At 33.9% G+C, this 12,218-nt stretch overlaps 1 pseudogene; it reads right to left on the reverse strand.

The window, feature by feature from the left end:
* Positions 1–2,720: 2,720 nt before the first annotated feature.
* LOC120193029 lies at positions 2,721–7,449 on the reverse strand (annotated as a pseudogene).
* Positions 7,450–12,218: the final 4,769 nt, after the last annotated feature.

The following is a 12,218-nucleotide window of genomic DNA, read 5'->3' on the forward strand; positions in this document are numbered from 1 at the left end:
GTTCGCCAGCCGCGGTTCTAGTTCACCTGACATCAATTTATACATACTATCTGTTATAGACCATTCTGGGACAATATGGTATATGCAGCATCATGTGTTCTCTCGGTTCGGGCACTATGAAGCATAGCACTGTAGTTGGCAATCGCAGGTTTGCTACACTTAAGACTCATCCTGCTATAAAAATTAAAGTTCGACATATAAGTCAATTTTTTTTCCTTTCCTTCCTGTTCTGTTTTCTTTAAGTGTCAGCATTGTTCGTGTATGTGCAGATCAGCTGTTGTAGTGCCTGTCATTCTATGTACTTGAGATACTGAAAGAAACCCGGTGGTGCTAGAGATCCAAAGGAAGGTGATGGAGTTCTTTATTTTTCTATCCCTTTTAAAGTTTGGTAGTTCTTTATTTTCTTATCTTCCCTTTTAAAGTTTGGTAGCTCTTTGTTTTTGATTGTTTAATATTTTTGCATACCATTGTTTCCAACATTCTTGTTGTCTAATATATATATAATATATATATATATATATATATATATATATATATATATGTTCCATGGCCATTATTGTTATTTTCTGATTAATATACATTAAGGAATTTACTTATCATGAAAATTTTGAAAATATAATATCTTTTACTTACGTTTGTAGAATGCACTGTTTCGAATCTATTCGTTCACCCATTGTGCACCTTGATGAGTGCTGATTTAACAGTATGATTTGGTTTCAGGTTGAACAATATGTGCAGTTGCATAAGCAGCGAAAAGCTGGTTATGATCAACCATTGTAGCAAAATTGTGACTTTGTTCTTACCTTTTGTGTCATTATTGTTGCTATTCCACTGCAAAACTGTCTATATGCAACTCAAGATGTCATTTATATAACAAAATTTTGAACTTTTTTAACTGCTTTCTGCCTTTTTCTGTGTATATAGCAATGACATTTATTTCAACTCTGATCAATGAATTGGAGCTATTTTCGTTATTATTATTTCAGTTGCGAATAAAATAGGTAAAATACACCAGAGGTTACTAAATTATGTTTAAATGATTGTTAGGTCATTGAACATTAGAATGTTTTTTACTCTACGACTATTTATCTATTTTATATGCTGAAACATTTTTTAAGTTTTTCGGTAGTCACTATTTATGGTTTTATTCATACTTACTATTCAAGCATCAGAACTAAAGGAATAAGGTAATATTAAGTCTTAGGAGTATGAATTGCTTTGTATTATGAGTTCTTGATTTAATGCTTTTTTGTTGAAGCGTTGATACATAATGTAGAAAAGCATAAGCTAGTGTATTTAAGGATACAATGTTCCTATAGGTAATATAACAGAATAATTAGCAATAGAATTTCACTTCCTCTAATAAATTGAAAAAAAAAAAGTATTTTTTTCAGAAGACCAATTCCTACAAACAGGATTCTGATTAATAGATTTGATGATCAAAACAAAGAAGATGTTGAATATCAAAGTGACTCTTTCAAAAGTTTTTTCAAATTAAGTTCATAAAATTTGAACATTCCAAAGCTTTAAACACTTCGTGATTATTTATTAGAACTAAGAAAAGAGTACCTTTTCAAATTGAATTTAAAAACTTCAAATATCGATGAATTTAAGCAAAATACATTATCGATTTGGGTTAATTAAAGGAGTTAAAGCACTTAGTCATGAGGCAATAAAAATTGTTTTACTCTAATACCCAGAGATTATGTTCGGAGATCCCATATTGACAATATAGAAAAAATTTCATGTACAAGGCCAATTCGTTTTACTTATTTTTCAAATTTTCTTGTCTCTATGATAAGTAAAGTTTTAACACTTCAACTACATAATTAAAATTACAAAACGCACCCTAGAATGTAAGTCTTAACATTTTATAGATTTTATTAGAATATAATATATTCCGTTGTTAAACAAAAATATTGGTACACTTTATTGATCTACAAGGATGATGAAATTAACGATAGTTAATGATTTAATTTGTAAAAAGTAAATTACAATATACTTAAAAAACTTAACAAGTTGAAAATAAATGCTCAAACACCTAAAATTTTTAAATAACAATAATCCCTTAACCACTTAAATTTTTTTACAACATATTCTAATTATTAAATTTTTATATGTAAAAATTGAGATTTTTCTTTTTTTATATATTTATTTACTTATGTTGCATGATCATGATATGTCACTTTCTAATCACACCACATCATCTCTACATAATAAAGTGAACAGTGATAACCTTCAACTTTAGAGACCAAAGTACAAACTCAAAACCTAATGTCTTAAGTGAGAGAAGTTCCATTTTTTTTGGGGGGGTGGTTGGGGGCAAATATGCAGTTGAACTCCATTTTAAAACCACCTGGTTCAAAAGTAGTAGCTTCTCGACATATTGTGGGATTCCAAGGCTCATTGTTTCCATCTACACTCGCATGTAGCGATAAAAAATCACAGAGATTGAAACTTTAGGGTTCCTTGGAAAACGAAGGTGTACTCATAATATAGAAAATTTAGAGTAAATACTAACCAAATTCCAATACTTGAAACTAAAACTTCTTCAACTTTACATGCATCTGCTACTCCCGCAAATGAAAACAGAAGCTTTCCGCATTTCATTATTACCCCACCACATATCCTCAACTTATCATTTAAAACAAACCCCCATTTGCAAAAAAACTGACCAAATTTTAGGCCAAGTACCTAAACGTGTAAACTTCTTCAACTTTACATGCATCTGCTACTCCCGCAAATGAAAACAGAAGGCTTTCCGCATTTCATTATTACCCCACCACCATATCCTCAACTTATCATTTAAAACAAACCCCCATTTGCAAAAAAACTGACCAAATTTTAGGCCAAGTACCTAAACGTGTTGGGATCTCCTTGTCTCTCTCCAGATAGTCTCTTGTGATAGATCTTCTATCCTCTTCTTGATGGCTTTAATATCAGGCTGCGAATACCGAACCACATCCGCGTGTTTGATTAATTTATTACTAAGAATAAACTTTCTAATCTATTAATAATGACTATGGATAAAAGGGTTGGCATATATTTAATACCTTGAACATGACTCAACTGCTCAACATTCCGACACTAATTGTTGGTGGCCTAAAACCTTTCTACTCTTCATTATGCGCACGATTGCAGCATCAATGGCATAACGACGATCTTTATCAACATCTTCAACCACTCTCTTCCTTTCATCCACTGGTGGGAGAGGAATCTGCGTAGGATGAAATACAAAGTTATAATCTTGTCATACAAATAGATAGTAAAGGCAATATTAATGTAAAGAGAGGAGTTGCAAGACTGTTACATACCTTAATCCGCCTCAACTTGTCGGTGAACTTGGAGTGGAACTCGAAGTAGTCACTCTGCAAGATGGCTTTTGTGTTTGGCTCTTTACTTAGAATCTTATACTTACACACGATAGCGAATGTAGCAATCTAACCAAGTCATCATGGGTCAAATTCAACTGAGCCATAATCTCTGAATAGCTCAGACGATCAGAATCATTGAAGAGCAGAAGGACAGCAGCCTGTTTACATAGGCAACTGGAGATCAGATTCTACCATCGAAGTTGAACACCAGATATCATCAAGAGACAGACATGAATCCAAACAAGATCACAATTTTTTTTTTCACTTTAAAGTGTACCGAGTTCAGGAGTCTCTTTACCTGGTATGTTGAGACAATCAGTTCGATGTTTTTTTGTTCAAACTTTCCATTAACGTGGCAAGTACCCAGCGAGTATATCCATGTGAGCTTTCTGTGTTTTGTTTTTGTTTCATAAAATCCTTTGAAAACTTCTACACACTTTACCTGAAACAATGAAATTCCTAAATATAAATAAAACTTCCGATCACATTGTGGAGAAAGATTTTTAATACTGTCATCATGCAAATGACAATGTTTGAAATCATTACCATCTCAGAAGGGAGATTGAGATCAAAAGATTTATAACTTGGCCAGAAACCTGTAGTAAGAACAGTAACTGTTAAATCAATCCCAGGATGTGCAGCTGCATTGTTCCTAAGATAGTCCTCAAAGCTGGCTTGGTTTTCCCTTGCCAGTGTAATCCGTGACCTTTTAGAAAGGCAGAACACAAGTTTCATCACAATTTTTTATATGTAAAAAATAAATCCAAGCAGACAAATATTAAAATACAGAAACACAGGCCAACTCACCATGCCCTCCATCTTGAGGTGAACTGTCCACCACATGCTGCTTTAGCTTAGTCAGAATACTCCTTTCATGATCATCATTAGCACTACGATCAAAAGTAATCGGCGAGCGAGCTTCTTCCTGTCAATGATTGCACATCGTAAAAGTAAGATCAAAATGAAACATAAAAAGTTACAGCGTTACTTTTTTTTTTTTTTTGCATTCTTGACAAATGATATGAAACTAATTGACAAAAAAATAAATAGACTCGCCTGTAGAATTCGGCAAAAAGATCTTTATCACTAATATAGGCAAGTAGTTTAACCACCTAAAGAAAACAAACAGATAGTCAGGATCAATTCATATCACCCAATCACAATAATTTAACATCAAAATTGATAACTACCTTCTCAAGTGTCTCTTCAACGGCTTCATCATTAATTTCTCACTTCCACCCTTCTTGAGGATTATCACAGAAAGTAGCCAAAAGTTCTGCACTTGAGCTGCCAGTAACAGTTTTGCTGCAGAATACCTCAAAAGCCTCTTTCAAGGCCTATGAACACATTTCAATAAAACATTGGTCAGGAAATGATGCGACATGATCCATAATAGACGGTTAGGACTACAATTTACAACACTAACCTTGTGAAAGAGAGTATGGTTTTGAAAACAGTCGGTCACGTATGCCATATACTTATCATGAAGCTCAATTATTTTCCTGATAAGGGCCTGATAATAGCATACAAATTTTCAACATCTATGCTGTTTTCAAGAGAATTCATAGCAATAAAAGTTGGGATATTTACCTGTTCCTGTACACCTGAAGTACTTGAGGCCTGTGGATATGAGCAACTATTAGTACTTAAACAAGAAACAGGTGAGTATTAGAAACCATAAATTATCATCTATTTTTACTCTTGATGGTGGGGAAAATTAGTCTGTAGTTGCAGGGATTTTTCCCCCTTTCCACCAGAGAGAGATGATAAGGGAAAGTTGCAGTTGGTCGGTCAAAAAGGTATATAAAACTTAACCATTCAAAATCATAGTAACAGATAGATAAAAAAAAACACAAGACCTGACTGGCATACTTAAATGCTGCTCATGCAATCCTCTATTAGTTAACCAGAGAGATAATTCTATCCATAAAAGATCTTCATGAATTATCTAACCAACCTGGTTACTTGCTGCATCTTCAACCTGTTGAACCAAAGCGTTACCTTCAGCAGTAATGTGCTGCAAAAAAGGCACTCAGAAAGGTTCAGTAAAATCATGGAATACATAAAATGATGGCCATTGATCTTGCAGAATAGAATAAAAAGAAAATTCAGACCTGCTTGAATAATTGGCAACAGGATCCAAGCCTTGGGTATTTTACAATAAAGCCTACATTCTAGAAAGATCCACCACCTACAGAGTGTAAACAAAGTCAAATAAATATCTGACACATATATATTTGTTAAATCAAACAGCCAGAAGCTAAGCCTTGCAATCAAAGAAACGATGTTGAGCAATACCTTGTCATCTCTAAGCAAGGCCCTGCATCCCGAGTGCTCCTTTTCAAGCAGCCGATTTGCATAAGCGACCAACAACTCATGCTGCACTTTCTAGAAACATAATAATAGCTATTAATGGAATGATCTAGAAATTGTAGAATTGTCTTCATAGAACTCTATGTTAATTCTTATTACACTATTCCATGTCATGAAAGGTCAAATACGTGGAATCTCAATTAAATATATATGCCCCTAAAGAGAATTCACATAACTTCTGCTGTAAAATCTTAGTAACAACTTTCACACAAAAAAAATATCCATTTATGTCCTCTCTTATGGAGGACAATTAAGCAGATTCTCTAAAAGAGAAGTGCACACCTTAAAGCCAACTTAATCCCACAAAAAAATCTCTCCATTAACCTATAAATTTCCAAACATTCTACTGACCTCTGACAATTTTGTTTCACTGCTTGAATGCAGGTAGTGAGACACTCTGTCCCTTTCCTTTTTCAGGCATTCTTCAGACTGCAATTAGCGTTAAAATAAAAACTATCAGAACCATCTGTGTTAATCAGGGTAAAAATTTTATAACCTATGAAAAACAAAAAAAATGCTGGAAAACTTTAGCACTTGCCTTCAACATGTAATCTGGACAAGAATCTTCCTCAATCCAGCTTGATGCTTTCCGTGAATAGTAAGAACCAGTACCCTGAATCATGGCTCCTTCAAAATCATCCTCATAACGATCCATTTGTCCCATGCCAATCTCAACAAAAATATCTAAGACATTCTTCAGTAATGCTCGGTCTATCTGCTCTCCCTCACGTTCTTTATCAATCTAATAGACGTAACCATTCCTCTTAAGTCTTATATTCAAATGGAATAAAATACAGTTAACCAGAACAAAGTGATGTAAACTTACAAGGGCAATTACAGCATCTCTGACTTTTTCATGAACTTCCTGATATACCTGAGATATATTATATATAGTTAATTAAAAGTATATTGGAAATAATAGGCATCTAACTCTCAAAATCCAACTCATCATAGCAGAATCAGTATATATAGGTGTCATTTGAAGAACTAATAACAAACCAGATCACGGAAGCAGGTCAGCCCAACTTCATTAAGTGGAGGGAGAGATCTCCGGGCAATGAAATAGCGATCAAGGTAATGGAAGAAGCGTGATAGCCACCTGACCATTACTTTATGGTTTTTCCATCTTTTAACAAGCTCCTCAGCATGAACTCATCATGCTCTCTCTTAAAGATGGCAATACCTGATTTTAGATTAGGAGGAAATTTGAGAGAAATCCACACAAAAGTAAATAAATAGCCTTCATATTCTATTATTGGAGAAAACTACTAAAAACGAATTTAGAAAAGTATCCAACAGTAACACCAAATTCCTTACCGTTGAAGTAATATATTCTTCAAATGCCTCACGATATTTGTCATAAAGGTGCTGAGAATAATCATGAGGTGGCTTTTGAGTACACATGTTGTAGATGGTCCTATAGTGGTTTCAATAGAAATATGATGAGAATCAATAGACCAATAACTAAAGATAATAATCAGCTCAAAAGATAAATAAATCAGCAAAACTTAAAAAATAAGTAATGAGCAATACGTATAAGCATCATATATTCTTCGAGCTAAATGGCGGCTCCGGCAGTCCTTCCAAAATCCTCTTCAGCTTTGTGACCCCCTTATGCATATAATCCCATCCCTGATCCAATTCAATGATCTTGCGCTCCATTTTTCCAAAAAGTGGAGCAAAGACTTCTTCAAGTTAAAACCTGTGAAATCCATATCATTAACGAAAAACCATGGAAAATCAACAATCAAACCTAGCATCAATACTGGCAAATAAAATCCAGCCTTCCAGATTGATGAACCGAATAACAAAATCAAAAGATGAAGTCAAACATGGATGAAAAATACTACCAACTGAGCAAAAAATTAGAATTTCTACACAATGTCATCTCAAACGAAACGGTACCCACAAATAAAACATACTCACATAATCGATCCAGCAAAACAGATTTACATAAAAAAATCTAAATTGATATAGAAGTATTGAAAATTAATCGATCAGACAAATGTTTAAACCCTAACACCGTCGCTAAAGAAGAATCGAGTCGGAAAATGGGATTGGGGGACGTAATTATGTAGTAGACGAATTGAAGAAAGAATCCAATCAAATGAATTGTGAAGAAAAGAGGGCGAATTTTTTTTTGGAAATTATTAGATTTCGAACCTAATTGAAAAGTCTAGCCCTTTTCAGCTTTGACCTCCCGACGTTTCCCCTTCGCTACTTTGGTGCTCAAAAGCTTTGGGCTTTGATTTGAAGAAATTTTGGGTTCTGGTTTCATCCTACTTCTACACAGAATTAATAAGAGATGATATATATATATATATATTTGCTAAACTTTTAGTTTGTTTTTCTTTGATCACATAACTTTTAAAATGACAAAACTATTACAAAATGATTATTAAATTTTATCAAATAAGTTAAAAATTGTCATCAAATTTTATCAAACTTTTACAATTTTTATAACATAGTAGTTTTATTTATGACAATTCGATAACTTTAATGACAATTTTATAATTTTTGAAAGTTCGATGACCAAAATAATTCTTTGAACATAATATAATAACCTTTGATGTGCTCTAACCTAACAAAACCATTGCCACTGTAACCCTCACATCCAGTGGGACAGATGTCAAACGATAAGTTTATACTAGGAATTAGATAAGATGAATATATGTACAATTTCCTACGACTTACAATGATAAACACACGAGAACAAAATTATATTATGAATAAAAATAAAGAGTATATTAAATTATACGAATGAATCCCCACCATCTGGGAGCTGTTGTTGGAAAGGATTTAGCATTGGCAATCTATGATGTTGAAGGTGTTCTTCATGCAAATTGGTTGGTCTTCACCAGCAGAAATATGCAAACCTTGCATGGGGTTTTTAATAATTGCATGGGAGGCTTGGCAAGCTTAACTACTAGGCCAGGTTGTTTCTTCGCCACGTGGGGGGCATGTGAGGCCTTCTTGGAAGTCATTAACGCCTTTTCCTTGGATTTGGCTTTATCAGAGTGAGCAATCCTTGGGAGATTGGGATCATCAATCTTTGGGAAATTAGGATCAGCAATCACGGGAGCTGGTTGGGCCAAAGAAGTCTGCCCAGTTGTTTTTTCATGGATTACCCGAGAATCATTGATAAGCATTGATAAGTATTAGAGTATGTCCAAAGACCAATTATAAGATGATTGTAATGATACTTTTTCTTTATTATTTTTATTGAATAAAGGTATTTTCACTATTATTTTTTACTTGTATTTTTATGTCTAACATAAACTGAAAGATAATAAAGTCCTTATAATAATATGATTTTTATTAAAGATCCTTAGTCATGTATTAATATGGGCACGGACAATAATAATGTGTTTAAGACTAACATGGAGTTGATTGATGACAATGAGTTATCATTGGCAAAAAGATGTCGAAGTCAATACATGAGTATGTTGTTAGAGAACAATATATTTGATTGACCCGCTATAAGCATGTTTCTTGTATTATTATGTATTGTCATAACATTGCTCATGGTGATGATTATATGTATTATCCTCATACTTGAGATCATTACTATTTCAACATATATTGTTGTATGTTTTGATACAGTTAAACATCCTCTGTAACTAGTTGTACTATAAAGACTGATATTGAACATATTACAATATATGTAGTGAGATGTGAATGATCAAGATAATATTTTTCCTTCCTACATAATAGGAAATATATCACAGGCCACTTGATTGAGTGAGACTAGAAATGCATGACCATGCTCGAATAAGTTGATATGAGATATCACAAATTATTTGTTCATTATAGACTACTCTAGATATTAAGAAATAATATATGGACGATACAAGTGTGCCTATTCTAGATATAAAGGACAAAAGGATAAAATACATAAAAAGAGTTAGTCTCGAAGATGTTATGTCGAATCATGATTTCATGTAACTTAGATAACAATGATATATTGTTAGATGTCACTCATTGTTTGTAATATTAGAATAATTCTAATATTACTACTAATGTTATAGGAACCTACAAGGTCACACCTTATGGTTGAAAAGATCTATTTATATACAATTAAAATGTATAATTAATATTAATATATATATATGTGTGTATGTGTGTCTGTGATTTATATGCGTGTAATTTTAAATATACATAAAAACGTTGAATTTATATTAAAGAATATAATTATCCTAATTATATTCCTTTTATTGAATTCAAAATAACCCTAAGGGTTAGGGCAACACATTATAAATAGAATATGTTGGTCTAGAAGTCGCTTAATCTTCAAAAATGAAATTTCTCAAAATAGTTTTGAGAAAAAGAAATTGCTCTCGACTGCTTTCAACTAAGTGAACTGAGTAGAAGTCAAGAGGTTTTCGTGGAGGCTTAAGATTCGAACCATTCATGATCATGCCTATCAGTCTAAAAAACGGGGTTGATTGTAGTAGTGATCAGGTGGGTTTTATGGGTCGCTTGTTTAGCGGGATTATGATTCCTATAATTTCGATTTTTCCTTTCAACAAGCATCCAAGGCCCGAAATCGTCATCGGAGAGCAACGATTTAATTATTAGCGGCGGCGGCGGAACACTTTCGGTCGTCACTTGGACATTTTCAAAGGGAGGGAGCTTTGGACAAATGTCCTTGTGGTGGCCGTAAACACCGCAAGGAAAATAAACAATTGGGAGCGACTTGTCCGCTATAATCCGAAGATGACCATTAATCAGAGGTTTAGAAACTAGTGGCCGATGAAGACTGAGACTAACAACCAAACGAGAAAAACGCCCTCGGCAGCTGTTGTCTGTCTGAAAATCAATTTTTATATTAGAGCCAACCTGGTTTCTAATAGCTTCAATGAAACTTGTTTTGTAATGAGTAACTAGCACTACAGCAAAACTGATATGTAGCGGCGTTTGGAGAAGAAATGCCACAAAAGTTAAACATATAACAGCGTTTCCAATCGTAGCGCCATAAATTGATACTTTAGCGGCGTTTTTAGTACAAACGCTGCAATAGAGTTGACATATAGCGGCGTTTTTACAAAAAATGCCGCAATAGGGTGGTAAATTAGCGGCGTTTATACCACAAACGCCACAATAGAGTATAAAATTTGCGGCGATTGAGCCAAAACACCGCAATAGAGTGGTAAATTCGTGGCGTTTATACCACAAACGCCGTAATATATTACACATATAGTGTCGTTTATTCCTCAAACGCCGCAATAGTGATAATCAATAGTGGTGTTTTTAGACAAACGCCATAATAGTGTTAATCAATAATGGCGTTTTTAGAAAAACGCCGCAATAGTGATAATCAATAGTGGCGTTTTTTAACAAACGCCAGAATAGTGTAATCAATAGTGGCGTTTTTTTGTATAAACGCCGCAAAATGTTAAATATATAGTCCTCATTTTCTCTTACCCGAACCCTAAAATCATTTAAACTCTTCTTTCCTCAAAGATTCTTCTCTGGTACAACACAACTCTCAAACGATTTCAAGTGACGTCGTCATTTGTATGTCCCGGCGACCAAATTGGGCCTCTCACCGACGTACTATAACACAATTGCACGGTTTGATCCATATAGAGTTTACAAGGACGAAAAACTTAACGATGCGTCGTCAAACAAAGAAAACAACTTTCCTACATCCTTTCCCCACGAATGACCAAAACTAAATTCTACTGAACAATATAGCGAAGACTGTTTATACATAGCTTTAATGTTTCTAAATTGTAATGTATTATGTTGTTAAGCATTTTTATGCATACCTTATGTCTTAATTCAAATGTATGGTTGTTGTTATATAAAGCTACATATATCAGTGAATTTAGTAGATGTAGAGCATAAATGATTAGTTGTAAAATGAACTAATATTATGTAAATTAAATGTTATTAGCGACGTTTTTGATAGATTTACTTTTGCGGTATTTGTATCCAAAAATGCCGATAAAGAATAATATTTTAGTGGCGTTTTTGGATACAAACGCCGCAATAGAGTTGTTATTAGGGCTTTTTTACACCTCAATAGAATAGTTCCTTAGTGGCGTTTTCGTAAAAAAATGCAGCAATAAAATAGTTCCTTTGCGGCGTTTTTATTAAAAACGCCGCAATATTCTGATATATAGTGGCATTTGTATAAAAACGCCAGTATTGACATGTACAAACGCGGCGTTTATGTTAAAAGCGCAGCCATTACATGATACAGTAGCGGCGTTTGTATAAACAAACGCCGCAATAGTTAAACAATTTAATACCCATCATTCCAAATCCCTAATTTTCGTACCCATTTACTGAATATCGTTCATAACATTCTCTACCAGCGCAAACTTCTCCACCAGTGCAACCACCACCAGCGCAGCCTCACGTTGTCGTTGACCTTGCGTCCTTGACAACCCTTCTCCAATTTGCGTCCTACCAAAAGTTTCTCCACCAACGCAGCCTCAGAATCGAAACGGTTAGTCAACCTTG

Source organism: Hibiscus syriacus, unplaced genomic scaffold (genome assembly GCF_006381635.1).
Source record: "Hibiscus syriacus cultivar Baekdansim isolate YM2019G1 unplaced genomic scaffold, ASM638163v2 tig00116984_pilon, whole genome shotgun sequence".
In the NCBI taxonomy this organism is placed as follows: Eukaryota; Viridiplantae; Streptophyta; class Magnoliopsida; order Malvales; family Malvaceae; genus Hibiscus; species Hibiscus syriacus.